This window comes from Canis lupus, chromosome 1, assembly GCF_048164855.1.
Source record: "Canis lupus baileyi chromosome 1, mCanLup2.hap1, whole genome shotgun sequence".
NCBI classification, from domain to species: domain Eukaryota; kingdom Metazoa; phylum Chordata; class Mammalia; order Carnivora; family Canidae; genus Canis; species Canis lupus.
The window spans coordinates 32,538,631-32,551,332 of record NC_132838.1 but is presented as its reverse complement, the minus strand read 5'-3'; the positions used below and the strand labels follow the sequence as shown (position 1 = coordinate 32,551,332).

Sequence of the window (12,702 nt, the reverse complement as noted above, 5' to 3'; positions counted from 1 at the left end):
GGTGCAATGAAATCACATTGCCTATAACTCACACAATCTCACTGACCTGATTTCTATAAATAGATAAATTCGTCAAGGAAAAACACAGGATTGAAATCTAAAAGTGAACTCAGGAAATTATTCATTTCAGACTTTTGCCTTGGGTCAAATTAAAATTTCAATCATCCCTAAAACCATGTCTGTATTTTTTAATAGAGATTCAGATTAAATAAGCTTGCTTGATAACTTCTAATATATGATCAATTTTTCTGCCACAAGAGTTCTTTTTTATGAATGCAGCAGAGTAGATGAGAACTGGATAAATCTTCTAGACTGTAGCGGATGTCATTTTACAAATGACAACTTGGATGATTAGGGAAAAAAATAGATGGCTTTCCAGAGGTAACATATGGTCATTCATTCATTCATTCCATATTCACTGGGAAAATATATATCGAATACCTACTCTATCTAGTCACAGTTCTAGATGCAGAGACACGGCAGTATATTAATTTGCTAGGGCTGCTATAAAAAAGTATCACAAGCCAAGTAGCCTAAACAATAAAAATGTGCCGTCTCCCAGTTCTGGACACCAGAATGCCAAGATCAAGGTGTTGGCGGGTTTGGTTCCTTAAGAAAGCTGTGTGGAAGAAACTGTCCCACACTTTTGTGTAGCTTCTGATGGATTGTTGGCAATCTTTGGCATTCCTTGCTTTGTAGAAGCATTGCCCAGATCTGCCTTCATCTTCACATGACACTCACCCCGTGTGTACATCTCTGTGTCCAAAATTCTCCTTTTATAAGTGTACTCATGATGCTGGAGTAGGGCTCACCTTCAGTGTGACCATATTTTAATTAATCACATTTGCAACAACCCCAATTCCAAGTAAGACCATATTCTGCAATACCGGAGGTTCAAACCTGAGCATATAAATTTTAAGGAGACAAAATTCAATCCATAAACGAGCAAGAACAAAATAAAATCTCTGCAACCATGGAGCTAACATTCAAATGACAGAAGATGTTGTGGTGTGTGTGTGTGTGTGTGTGGTGTGTATTATCAGGCAATGAAAAATGCTAGGAAGTAATAGAACAGGGTAAAAGTACAGTGCAGTGATGGAGTTTAAGGGGTAGCTACTGCAGATATACGTCTCTCTGACAAAGTACCTTTTGAGCAGACCTAACTAAAGTGAGATGCTGAGCCAGGGGAAAATCCAGGAGAAGTACATTCCAAGCAAAGGGGCAGCCATGAGTACACACGCTGGAGACTGGACCTCTCACTATTGCCTCTCATGCAAGATGATCCAAGGAGTGTTAATTACGTCAGGAAGGATGTATCCGGGCACTTATTTCACCACTAGCCCCCGGTCCTTTCCTCTCCCTTTTGGAAATTCATCTCAAAAAAGAGTTATTGAGTATCTATTAGACTCCAGGCATTTCTTGAAGCTAAGTGGAAATCAAACTGGGAATCCTCCTTGCCCTCCTGGAGCATGTTTAGAAACTATCACTTAATATTACATTGGATGGGCCATAAGTCATTATAATTTCACTATTTATGTGACTCCAAGAGCAAGAGAGACCATGAAGCCCCTGAGGGAACTCTTCCCATGATAGAGCATTAACACTTCACTAACAAGGCTCATTTCATTGGGAACAGTTTACTTGTCCTTTATGTTGAGACAAAATCTGACCTTCTGACACTTATATCTGTTAGACCTAGACCAACACAGAAGAAATATTATGCTTCCTTTTCTACATAATCATTCTCAAAATTTAGCCACAAATTAGAATTTCTATTCATTTCCTCATCCCCCTCCATCATCACATGTAGCCCACAGTCTCCGCAGTAGTTACCTCTAGGTACTCTCTACTTAGCCCAAGTTTTTGATAAATACTGGGTCCAGGACATATGGGTCCTGTGTATGTTTTGAACAGGTCCATGTTCAGTGGGAATATTGTTTGTTGTGAGATAGGCCCACTTCCATTCGTCTAAGCCAGGATTAAATTAGCATTGTGAGTAATCATAAGGAAATGTTGGCTTACATCGAACATCCAACCTAAAACATACTTTCTACTTCAGTGTTAGACTTTATATTCATCACCTTCATATTTCATCTTAGTGGTTCTGATCTGGCATTTGCATGTCTTGATATTATTTCTAATCATGACTCCATATCTGTTGCTGTGTGACAAAAAACAGAAGTCCCCAGATTATTCACCATATGACTCTGATTGAGTCATTTGATTTCTCTGAATCTCAATTCTGCTCACTGTAAAGAAAAGTGGGGGGTAGAGTGGGGAGGCGCAGTGTGGGAGCTAGTAATAAGTCTTCTTAAAGCATGAGAATTGAGTATGACAAGCTATAAGAATATTTAGGGAAAGTATTCCCTAAAATGGGACACACTATGCAAATGTTAGTTAATAGCGGTGATAAGACTGGCTTTTCTCCCAGGTTTTGAATCATTGATTCAAATGTTAAGCTGATCAAGGCCAAAATATCAATTGACATTCTCTAGTTTTGTTTTCCACCTGTTGTGAATCGGCCTAAAAGATTATGACCCAACCTGTATAACCTTAGCTTCCCTTAGCCTCAAGATTTCATGAGCCTGCTCTGTGTCAACACAATATGGTGTAGTAGTTACCATCAACAGCTTTGAGTCAGATCAATCTGGCTTCATTTCCAGCTCAGTCACTCACTGGTAATGCGACTTTGAGTAAATGACTTGCTCTTACTGATCCTCTGCTTCTTATCTGCAACAAGAGAGAGAAACTACCTACCTGCTAGAATTATTGTGGGACTAAATGAAATAAAGCAAATAGGACCTGGCACAGAGGAAGTGTTCAACAAGTCATTCTATTTTCATATTATTGTGAAAACTTCATTTTCCTACTCAATCCTCTGATCTATTAAAGTAGCTCTATTTCAAAAGCGAGAAAATAAATTAAGCCAGCATAACATGACATTCCTTATAAACCTCTGTTCACTCCTAGTAACCACCACATTCCTTTGTTAATGCTCATGAACCCATTAGCTTAAAAATCCATTCTTGCTTTTTCTCTGGGATGACCTCTGAGAATAGCTGACCTATTGATGGACTGTGGAATATATATCCTTCTTTCTGAAAAATAGATTGAAATTAGCCTGATTCATTTACCTTTTGGTCTCTGAAGTATCTCAGTAACTCCTGAGATGAGTTCTCAGTTCCTATTCACTCATTCAAAAAGGGCATTTTGAGTATTTACTCTTTGTCCAGCACCTCAGTCTTCTGAGCAGCCTGGCATCACTTGCGCCCAGTGATGACAACTAAAACTCATTTAATGTGACCAGGCTTTATCTGACTTCCACTCATCTACATAGAGTGGCAGTCAACTGCCTCCTTACATTGTTTGTGAATGTGGACAAGTCATTTAACGCTGAGTCACAATTTCCTCCTCCGTAAAGTAGGATAATTATAACTAGTGTGACTACCTCACAGAGTGAAAATACAATGAGACAAGGTGTAAAAGAAAAGAAAAATGTCCCTCCCCCACACCAAAAAGGATTCCAAAAAATAATTCAGGGAGTTATTTGTTTTTATCCCTCTAGCCTGCAGGCCACATTCCTTGCTGCAGAATTTGAAGGCAAAATACGAATTTAATAGTTTTATGATCTGTTATCTTTACACCATCTGCCACAGGCAGCTTGGTGATCACTTCCTTGTTCTTCTATTTTCAAACACAGACGAAAATGTCCTTTTGTGGTCTTTAATGTTTTCAACAAGTTCAAATTTTATTATTTATTTGTTATTTATAAACCTATGATATTCTATATTGAGATGCTAGTACAATCAGATCCAGCAAAACTAGAAAAAGATGAAGAGATCAAGAATGAAAAAGAGGAGATGGATGGGTAAGGAAACTTTGGCTAAATATAATCTGTGCAATGGAACATATACTTAGCTTTGCTTTTTGGAAACAGCTAAAAAACTGGACTAGAAGGCAACACAGGAGGAGATACTCTGCTCTCTCTGGTTAATTACAGGAAGTGTAACAATAGACACACTCTGTCATAGTGCTAAACTCTAAGAGGGATCCCTGACAGAGTTTCACATAAAGAACACAAAACAATCTAAAAGAAAGTGTCTCCAACAGCAATTTCATGAAAGAGGAAATATGTCCTCCAAACGGTCACTGTTATATATGATCCTTAATAAAAGATGAAGTTGTGGTGTCACACTGTCATTCTGTGAGGGTCCTTGTAGGTGACGGAAGGTAACATTGTATATGTGTCAATAAATATTCTTCTATGTTGGCTTCACCCAAAGCTGAAAATTTTAAAACCAAGACTAATGAATTAATGATTGTGATGATTATGTGATTTCCCTTATCAGTGTTTTAGCCAGCTCTTGACAAGTCAGTAGTGTACTGATATATCAAGGCTGAGGCTAGACTGGAAATCAAGAACATGGTTCTACTATCTCACTGATGCAATGAAGAGTTCCACACTTTAAGTAACTCACATGCCGGTGGCAATGATCTATTTCAAAATGTAAAATCTTGCCTCAAAGGGGAACCTTCCCATCATCATCAGGGAGGTAGACTATCAAACCAAAATTTCTCTTGGAAATTAGTTTGGAATATGGTGAGAACCTCAAACAAGGACTTAAAACCAGGCAGTTCTACATCATAGAGTAAGGGCCAGCAAACTGTGGTTTCTGGGTGAAACACCCTTGCCACTTGTGTTCATAAACAAGGTTCTAATGGAATACAGCCACACCCACTGGCTTAAGGATTGTCTATTGCTGTTTTTCACCAATGTGGCAGGGCTGAATAGTCATAACAGAGAATACATGGCCCACAAAAGCCTAAAATTTTTATTATCTAGCCCTTTGCAGAAAAAGTTTGCCAGAGAACAGAGAGCGAGAATTCAGGTTTAAAGAGGATTAACAGCTACAGTTATTACGTAACCACCATCAATTTTCACTATAAAATGGTGTAATACAGTCCTTGTAAATGCTTTTATTTTAAATATTGCAACATCATATAGGGCTCTCCATGATGAATTAGCTCACAGTTCACACCAAAATAGTAACTGAATTAGTCTTCAAGTAGCAAGTTCAGTGGGGTGAAAACAGACATGTGCTTGGACTGCCTCTTCTTTTTTACTTGAATTTTAATAATTGAATGGCACTTTTCTACAAATAGTGTATTTCCTCCTGTTCTAAGGAAGAGATGAATAGATATTCTCTTCTAAGCACACACCGAGTTTATTGCCATAAACAGAGTGGCCACAGATCAAGTTTGCCCTGATTAGTGCCAAGAAAGAAGGGCCACAGATGAACGTTGCTGAAACCAAAGTCACTGTTTTTGGTGGATCTAATTTACAGTCATCCTGTGCAGCTAGTTTGTCAATGGTTTCTGCAAGTATAAATTCTACAGCTAGTTTATATCAGACACTACATCAGGAAGTTATGTTCCTCAGAGACACAAATTTTATTGTGCTTTTCTGATTTATTTTCAATTCAGGTGAAAATGATTGTTGTGATGCTCAATGTCAAGATCTTTGGGTCCTTGCTCTGCCATAGACAGTGCCCTGAGAGACTCCAATCACATCATAGGGAATGTTGTGAGGGACCTTGACTTAGAGCCCTTTTTTTTCTATTAATGCTAAAAAAAAAAAAAAAAGAAAGCTTAGGGACCACTGTAGCCAACCTTGGTGAGGGTGAGGGATCTTACAGATCACACTCATTTTAACCCACTCCTGGTTTCCTTTAGTTTTCTGAGTCTTGTTTTCCTCTTGTCCTACTTTCCTCACCACTTACTTTTCACTTTATATTTATTTTATCTTGTGTGGTATTAATAGGCAATCCACCTTAAATCCATTCCGGAACAAGGCAGGATATAAGGAAACAAGTAAACTTGAATTCACCTGTTGAACAGACTTATTTAGTATTCTCCCTCTGAATACTGAAAAAAAAGAATATCTATTGGAAATAACTCTTCTCTTCTGACATGGTAGCTCTGATATTTTATTTCCAATAGAAATTTCTCAGGGGTACCCATTTGGCTCAGTTGTTTGAACAGCTGACTTTTGGTTTCAGCTCTAGTCATGACCTTATGAAGGTGAGATCAAGCCCCCATTGGGCTCCACATTAAGTGGGGAGTCTGCTTGAGATTATCTCCCTCTGCCCTGCCCCCCACTCATTCTCTCTCTCCTTCTCTCTAAAAATAAATGAATAAAATCTTAAAAAAGAAAAGAAATTGTTCAGCAAGTTCAGGGGCTTCTCGTTGCTGCTACAGGCATGTGATGTTAGGAGGGTGTATCCAGAAAGAGGTGTACGCTCACATTGCCATCTGCAATGGCAGGAAGGTGGGCAACCCAGTGCCACTGCATCAACAACAGGCAGATAGTGAATGGACAGAGACAACATCAATTCTTCAGTCTATGTCGGGGAGGCGGGGCTGGAGGGGTAGGGGGGAGGCCGGAAACATCTTGGTAATTGGTAAATGAATAGTGCCCTGCAATTTGCAAAGACATTTACACATATGGCATCATATTCAATCCTCACAATAACACTGTTAATTTGGCTTATGACACTTAGTTTTCAGCTAAGAGAATGCAGACTTTGAAAGCCAAGTACAAGGAGTAGAGGAATGAGCATTGTTGCCTAGTATATCACACTATGTCATGCATTCTATTTCTCCATGCTTTCACCATCCCTTCAACATATTTCTCATCATCTGTTCCCAGCATGATAAAGTCTGGAAGGCTGCTATGTGATAGGTCGCAGTAAAAGGCTTTGGAGTTAGACCAGAGATTAAATAATAGATTTTTCATTTTCCAAAAGTTTCTTTAAGTCACTATATTAGATTCCTAAGGTGGTTGTAACAAATTACTGCAAACAAGGTGGCTTAAGCCAACAGAAATTTATTCCCTCCCAATTCTGAAGGCCAGAAGCCAAAACCAAGTGTCTGCAGGGCCACAATCCCTCCAAAGGTTCTAGGGAGGATGGTCCTTGCCTTCTCCAGCTTCTCATGGCTCCAGACGTTTCTTGGCTTATGACCACCTCCTATCTTTGTTTCCACTGTCCTGTCACCTCTTCTTCTTCTCCTCTGTGTGTCTACCTTATAAGGATATAAGGTATCTCCTCTGTGTGTCTACCTTATAAGGATACTTGTGACTACATTTAGGACCCATTTATGACAAGCTCCTCTTCTCAAGATCCTTCACTTAATTACATCTTTTGCCATATAAAAGATGGCCATCTTTTGCCATACATTCACAGATTCTGGGGATTAGGATGTGGACATATCATTTGGGTGGGGCCACCATCAACCCATTAAAGTCACTGAGTCTCATGTCTCCCTTCCGTAAAAACTAGAATGGTTTCACTTATCCAAAGGATAAAGATTAAATAGGTTAATTTAAGTAGAACTGTCCATTATATAACAGATTCTCAATAAACAGGGTTCACTCCTTTTTCTCATTGGGAGAGCTGCTAATGTAATCACACTTTTGAGATGACTTTCCTCATTTATCCCATTGGGATAGTAGCCAAATGTATACTCAAATTCCCCCATTCTTTCATTTCCCCTTTAGGTTCCTTTTCCTAATGAGCTGTATTCCAAAAAGCAGTATATTTTATGAATTCTATTTTATCATGAACTATGATAGTGCCTCTCAAGTATCTGCAGTAAAGGATCAGTTTTAATTTTGTAAAATAAAATAAAAATCTTGTGATGACAAAACTGCTGTAAAAGTATGCAAATACTTGCTTTGATCTTGTTACAAACCAATAACAATTTGGCCTTAAAAAATAACAACAACAACAACAATTTGGCCTTGCCAGAGACATCATTTTGAGGATTAAAAATGTGAACGTTAAAAGTGAAGCCCTTATCAAGTACTTTAATTTTATCAAAATTAATTTTCCAAAAGATAATCAATTCTCTCACTACTGCAAAGGGTTACTTCATACTGACATTTAACCCTAAAAACATAATATCTGTATTTTTCCTCTTCCTGAGGGGCCTAAGTGATGTATAATTTTATGACAGTAAATTGGTTGAGTTCTTTTTTGCTCGACCTTTGTTTCCATCTAGATGTACACCTTAGTTATACATAGCACTACTCTATTTTCCTTCTATCATATCAGTTTTTGAACAAAGTATGTTTTTGTCTTCATATTTTTAGGCTGAGTATTATCCCATTAATACTTAGTCCTCTCAATAACATTTGAGTTTAAAACTTTGAGTTCTTTTGCAGCCTCCTTTTCTGTGTTGACATATATAGTTTCCTAAGGTCATATATATTCTTTTTTTTTTTTTTTTTTTTGAGAGAGAGAGAGAAGGGAAAGGGGCAAAGGGAAAGGGAGAGAAAGGGAATATCAAGCAGGCTCCATGCTCAAGACAGAGCCAGATGCAGGGCTCGATCCCATGACCCTGGTAGGGATCATGACCTGAGTCAAAATCAAGAGTTGGACACTTAACTGACTGAACCACTCAGGTGCCCCCCATAAATATCATTCTTAGTTAATATCTCTGTGATTTGTTGAATGAATGAAAGAGTGACAATTACTAAGGACCACCTCCATATACAAACCCTTTCCTGGCATGCCCACTGTCCTTATTACCTACTTGTTAGTTGGTCTTGGCTTCCTCATTGCCCTTTATCCATTCATCTTTGTTAAACCTGTTTTCTACTTTGACCCAGTGTCCTTTTCCATTTTCAGTAGTTCATCCTACGGACACTCCTATCATGATCCAGAAGACAAACTCTTTCCTTTAGATACCTTCTATGTAACCAGCTATTAGCTTTCTTCCTCTTCCAGAGTCATGACCACAAACCAGAAGAAAACAAAAAAAGTCCCACCCAACCTTAAATGTTTTCCCTTTCCTTCCTGCTCCTAACGATGCAGATCCTGTGACTACAACTTTTGTTCCCACAAGAACCATCAGAGTACCAGGGATCAGTGAGGTTGGTGATCATGGCAGACCCTCCTATCCTATCTGGAGGCCTGTTCTTAAAGTTACAGCACATAGACCCATGACCACGCCAGGTTTATGCATAGCCACCTCCTCCCAGCCAGCAGAGAGTTCAAATAGCTGTATGTATGTTTTATTTGATTGAGATAATAGTTCCATCATTTTTTTAATGCTTAGGAATCTCTTGGAATCTGTTAGAGGCTGGATAATGCCTCTATTTGAGTATGTCCGGAATTGCCCTCCAGGAGAAGAACCTCATAAACTTCCATGCAACTTAATTTCCTCTTGCTCATCCTCAGCTGTGTCACAGTTGTCAAGGTCCTTATAGGCCCCAGATAGTTAACCTTAAAAAAAAAAAAGAAGAAAGAAAGAAAGAAAGAAAGAAAGAAAGAAAGAAAGAAAGAAAGAAAGAAAGAAAGAAAGATAGAAGAAGGAGAAAAGTTGTACCCTTCTATACTATGTCCTATGATTTGTTTCCTTCCAAGGTAGGCTCTGCCTAGGGTATTCTACAGAGTACAGTGTGACTCACCCACTTCCTCCCTTTCTTGTTACAGCCCAGAAGAAGTACATAGGCCTCCCATTTTAAGACAGTATTATTAATTACTATGGAGAAGTGGATGGGTTAATGACAACAAATGTGAAGAAGTTACCCCACAAAATCAAGAAATCTAAGTTTTCTTAATTTTTTATAAGATTTTATTTATTTATTCATGAGAGACACACACACAGAGAGAGAGAGAGGCAAAGACACAGGCAGAGGGAGAAGCAGACTCCATGCAGGGAGCCCGATGTGAGACTCAATCCCGGGATTCTGGGATCATGGCCTGAGCCAAAGGCAGACGCTCAACCACTGAGCCACCCAGGCATCCCAATCTAAGAGTTTTCTGAGCAATTTTCCTTAACATGAAATTACTGGCTTCCTTTCCATCTAGTATACTGAGAAACCAAGGTGAAGTTTTGTGGATTTTTAGTGTCTTCTACAACTTCATATCCTAATGTCTGTCCCTGGTGTGGGGCTTCCCAGGTTGATCAGTCTGGCATTCCTGTGGGGCCCTATTTGGGGATAGAGAATAGAAATACCTAATGATTCCTTCTCTGCACTTCAGGTTATTTCATTCTGAGTTTGCAGGTATGTCCTCCCTCTTTCTGAGACTATCCCAGTCTTCCATCCCTGCAAGCTCTCCTTTTTGTCTTTCCCATTCTCCCAGAGAAAAGGGTCTTCCTTTTTAACTCCCTGAATACTCCTCTCCCAGAGGATACCCATCCTTTCTTGACCAGTGGCCCTATCATTCACCCTCCTGAGAAATGCGCCCTGTACAGTGCCTGCAACACACTCAGAGGCAAAGTAAGATGAGTTCTTCTTATAACCCATGCTTGTTTCTTCCCTAGCTCTTCTCAGATACTATCCAGTGCAGCTTCTCTGATCATGGCCCTCATGGTTCCCATCATCTTATTAGTAGCCAGGACTAGCTACTGAATTCACAGGGTCCAATGAAAAATGAAATTGTAGGTCTCTGTTCAAAACTTATTAAGAATTTCAAGACTGCAATCGGACACCATAGGCCACATGCAGGGCCTCTGACTATAGGATTCCATGTGACTACACAGGCTGCACTCCCATGAAGCCAGCCCTGCTAGAAACATGTATTTCTGGAATCTTATTCTTGTGATAATATTCGATTTTGTATAACCTTCTTTGCCTCAAGGTATCATCTTTGGCTAAATTCATCATATTCATGTTTCAAATTGTCAATTTATGGTAAAAGAGGTTATGTTCCTTAACTAGTCAATAATCTAGCCCTACTCAGATCAGCTTATTACTTCTACTCACCTCCTAAATTATCTGAGATGACCCACAGGGATGTCCCATTCCCAGGGAAGTGACTGTTTTAGAACTAAAATTCTATAGTGTAAAAAATAATTTCAGTCATTCATGAGTCACTTGTTGAGGATCTATTCTGTATCCAGCTTGATGCTAAGGATAGGAGAAAAGAAAATGCATGGCCTCATGTAATTCACAACATAGCGGGGGTAGGCACACTTAAAGAAATAGGTATAAAACAACTAGAGCAATGCTCTAACAGAAGGATGCAAATTTAAAAACCAAATCAAAAAGAACTATGAATAAGCCTAATTTCTACCAATGGGAAAAGATAGTTCATCACATCTACTTGTTGACAAACATTTCCCTTCTCCTCCCCCTTGTTTTTTTAATCTAGCTTTTTTTGTGTGTTAGTTCTTCAACACATCCTTCTCACAGTGTGGAGTACACAGAAGTGTTCCTCAAGTCCTTTCACCTTTTCCTTTAAGCAAGAAATAAGTTATAATTACCTCAAACATTGTTGGCCAACCCCTCAAGCAAAAAGAAGCATTTCATCTACCTACCCTGCCACAGATTGCAATGGTGGCTTTGTGCTAAGTATTTCTTCACCTTCTAGATAAAATAGTAGTGCTTCTTCTGAAATGTCTATAGAAGAACTCTCCGTCTTAGAAAACATTTTTATATACCGGTCTTTGTCAGCTTCCACCATGGCGTACTGTGGCCAGGGCCAAAAAGTGCAGAAGGTGATGGTTCAGCCATCAAATTCATCTTCAGATACTTGCAAAATAGATCTCGGATTCAGGTGTGGCTTTATGAGCAAGTAAACATGCGGATAGAGGGCTGTATCATTGGTTTTGATGAGTACATGAACCTTGTATTAGACGATGCCAAAGAGATTCATTCTAAAACAAAGTCAAGAAAACAACTGGGTCGGATCATGCTAAAAGGAGATAATATTACCCTGCTCCAAAGTGTCTCCAACTAGAATGATCAGTGAAGTGAGAAATTCTTGAGAAGGCCACGTAGTTTGTTTTTTTAGATGTCCTTTGTTGGGAATATAGTTCTAAAACCCTTGTTTGTATTGTTTTAATTACCTTTATGTTATTACCAGAGGACAATAAATGCTGTGGGATTGTTTTTATTTTAAAATTAAAAAAAAAAAAAAGTGCCAGACGCTTCTATGTTATAAATTGGCAATGTACTTCTGCCCTAAGTATCTACAGTAAGTAAGAGGAGAGATAAATTGCTGGCACTCCAGTAAACTTCCCGAACTCTACAACCAAAAGTTTTGGACTTCGATAAAGCTTCCACAGATCTGGAAACAGCTTTAGGAAAACTTCATTAGATTCCCCTGTCATCACAGCCAGTCAGTGGACTACTTTTTTTAAAATGTGCTACCTTTTTCTACTGCATTGCCTAGGCCATCCATCTTCACAATCACTCTTTCTCCTCTAGGAAAGATCTCTGACCAAGTTACAATGACCAAAGGAATCATCTTGGCTTTCCTATAGAGAGGCTGAGAAGCCAGCTGCAGGAAAGAATATGCTTCCCCCACCAACCTCAGCAATCCCCACCCCCACAGTCAGCTTCAATACAAATGCCAGACTCCACAGTAGAGTGTGTTGGAAGATAACAGAGCAACAATGTGCCAGCAAAAGGACTCTAGGGTTTTTGTTTTTTGTTTTCCCCAGAGGCACACTCTAGTCAAGCACCCTTCAGCCACTTACATTAGCCTTCTTCCATCAACCTCTAGGATCAGTCTTAACCCATGAACAGCTCATAAATAAGTGGTCACTTATGTCCTAAACATCGAAGGGTGTTAAGAAACCTTTGCTGCTTTGAAGTTTCATCTTCACTTGCCTCCCTTGATTCTTGAAATTCCACCATCAGAGTCATTCCTGCAAGTAATGATATAATTGATTAGATTTTTTCCAGGT

The 12,702-nt window shown here is 39.0% G+C and overlaps 1 pseudogene; it reads left to right on the top strand.

Annotated features, from left to right (window-relative positions):
* Positions 1 to 11,406: 11,406 nt before the first annotated feature.
* LOC140633332 (small nuclear ribonucleoprotein E-like) lies at positions 11,407 to 12,001 on the top strand (annotated as a pseudogene).
* The last annotated feature ends 701 nt before the right edge of the window (positions 12,002 to 12,702 follow it).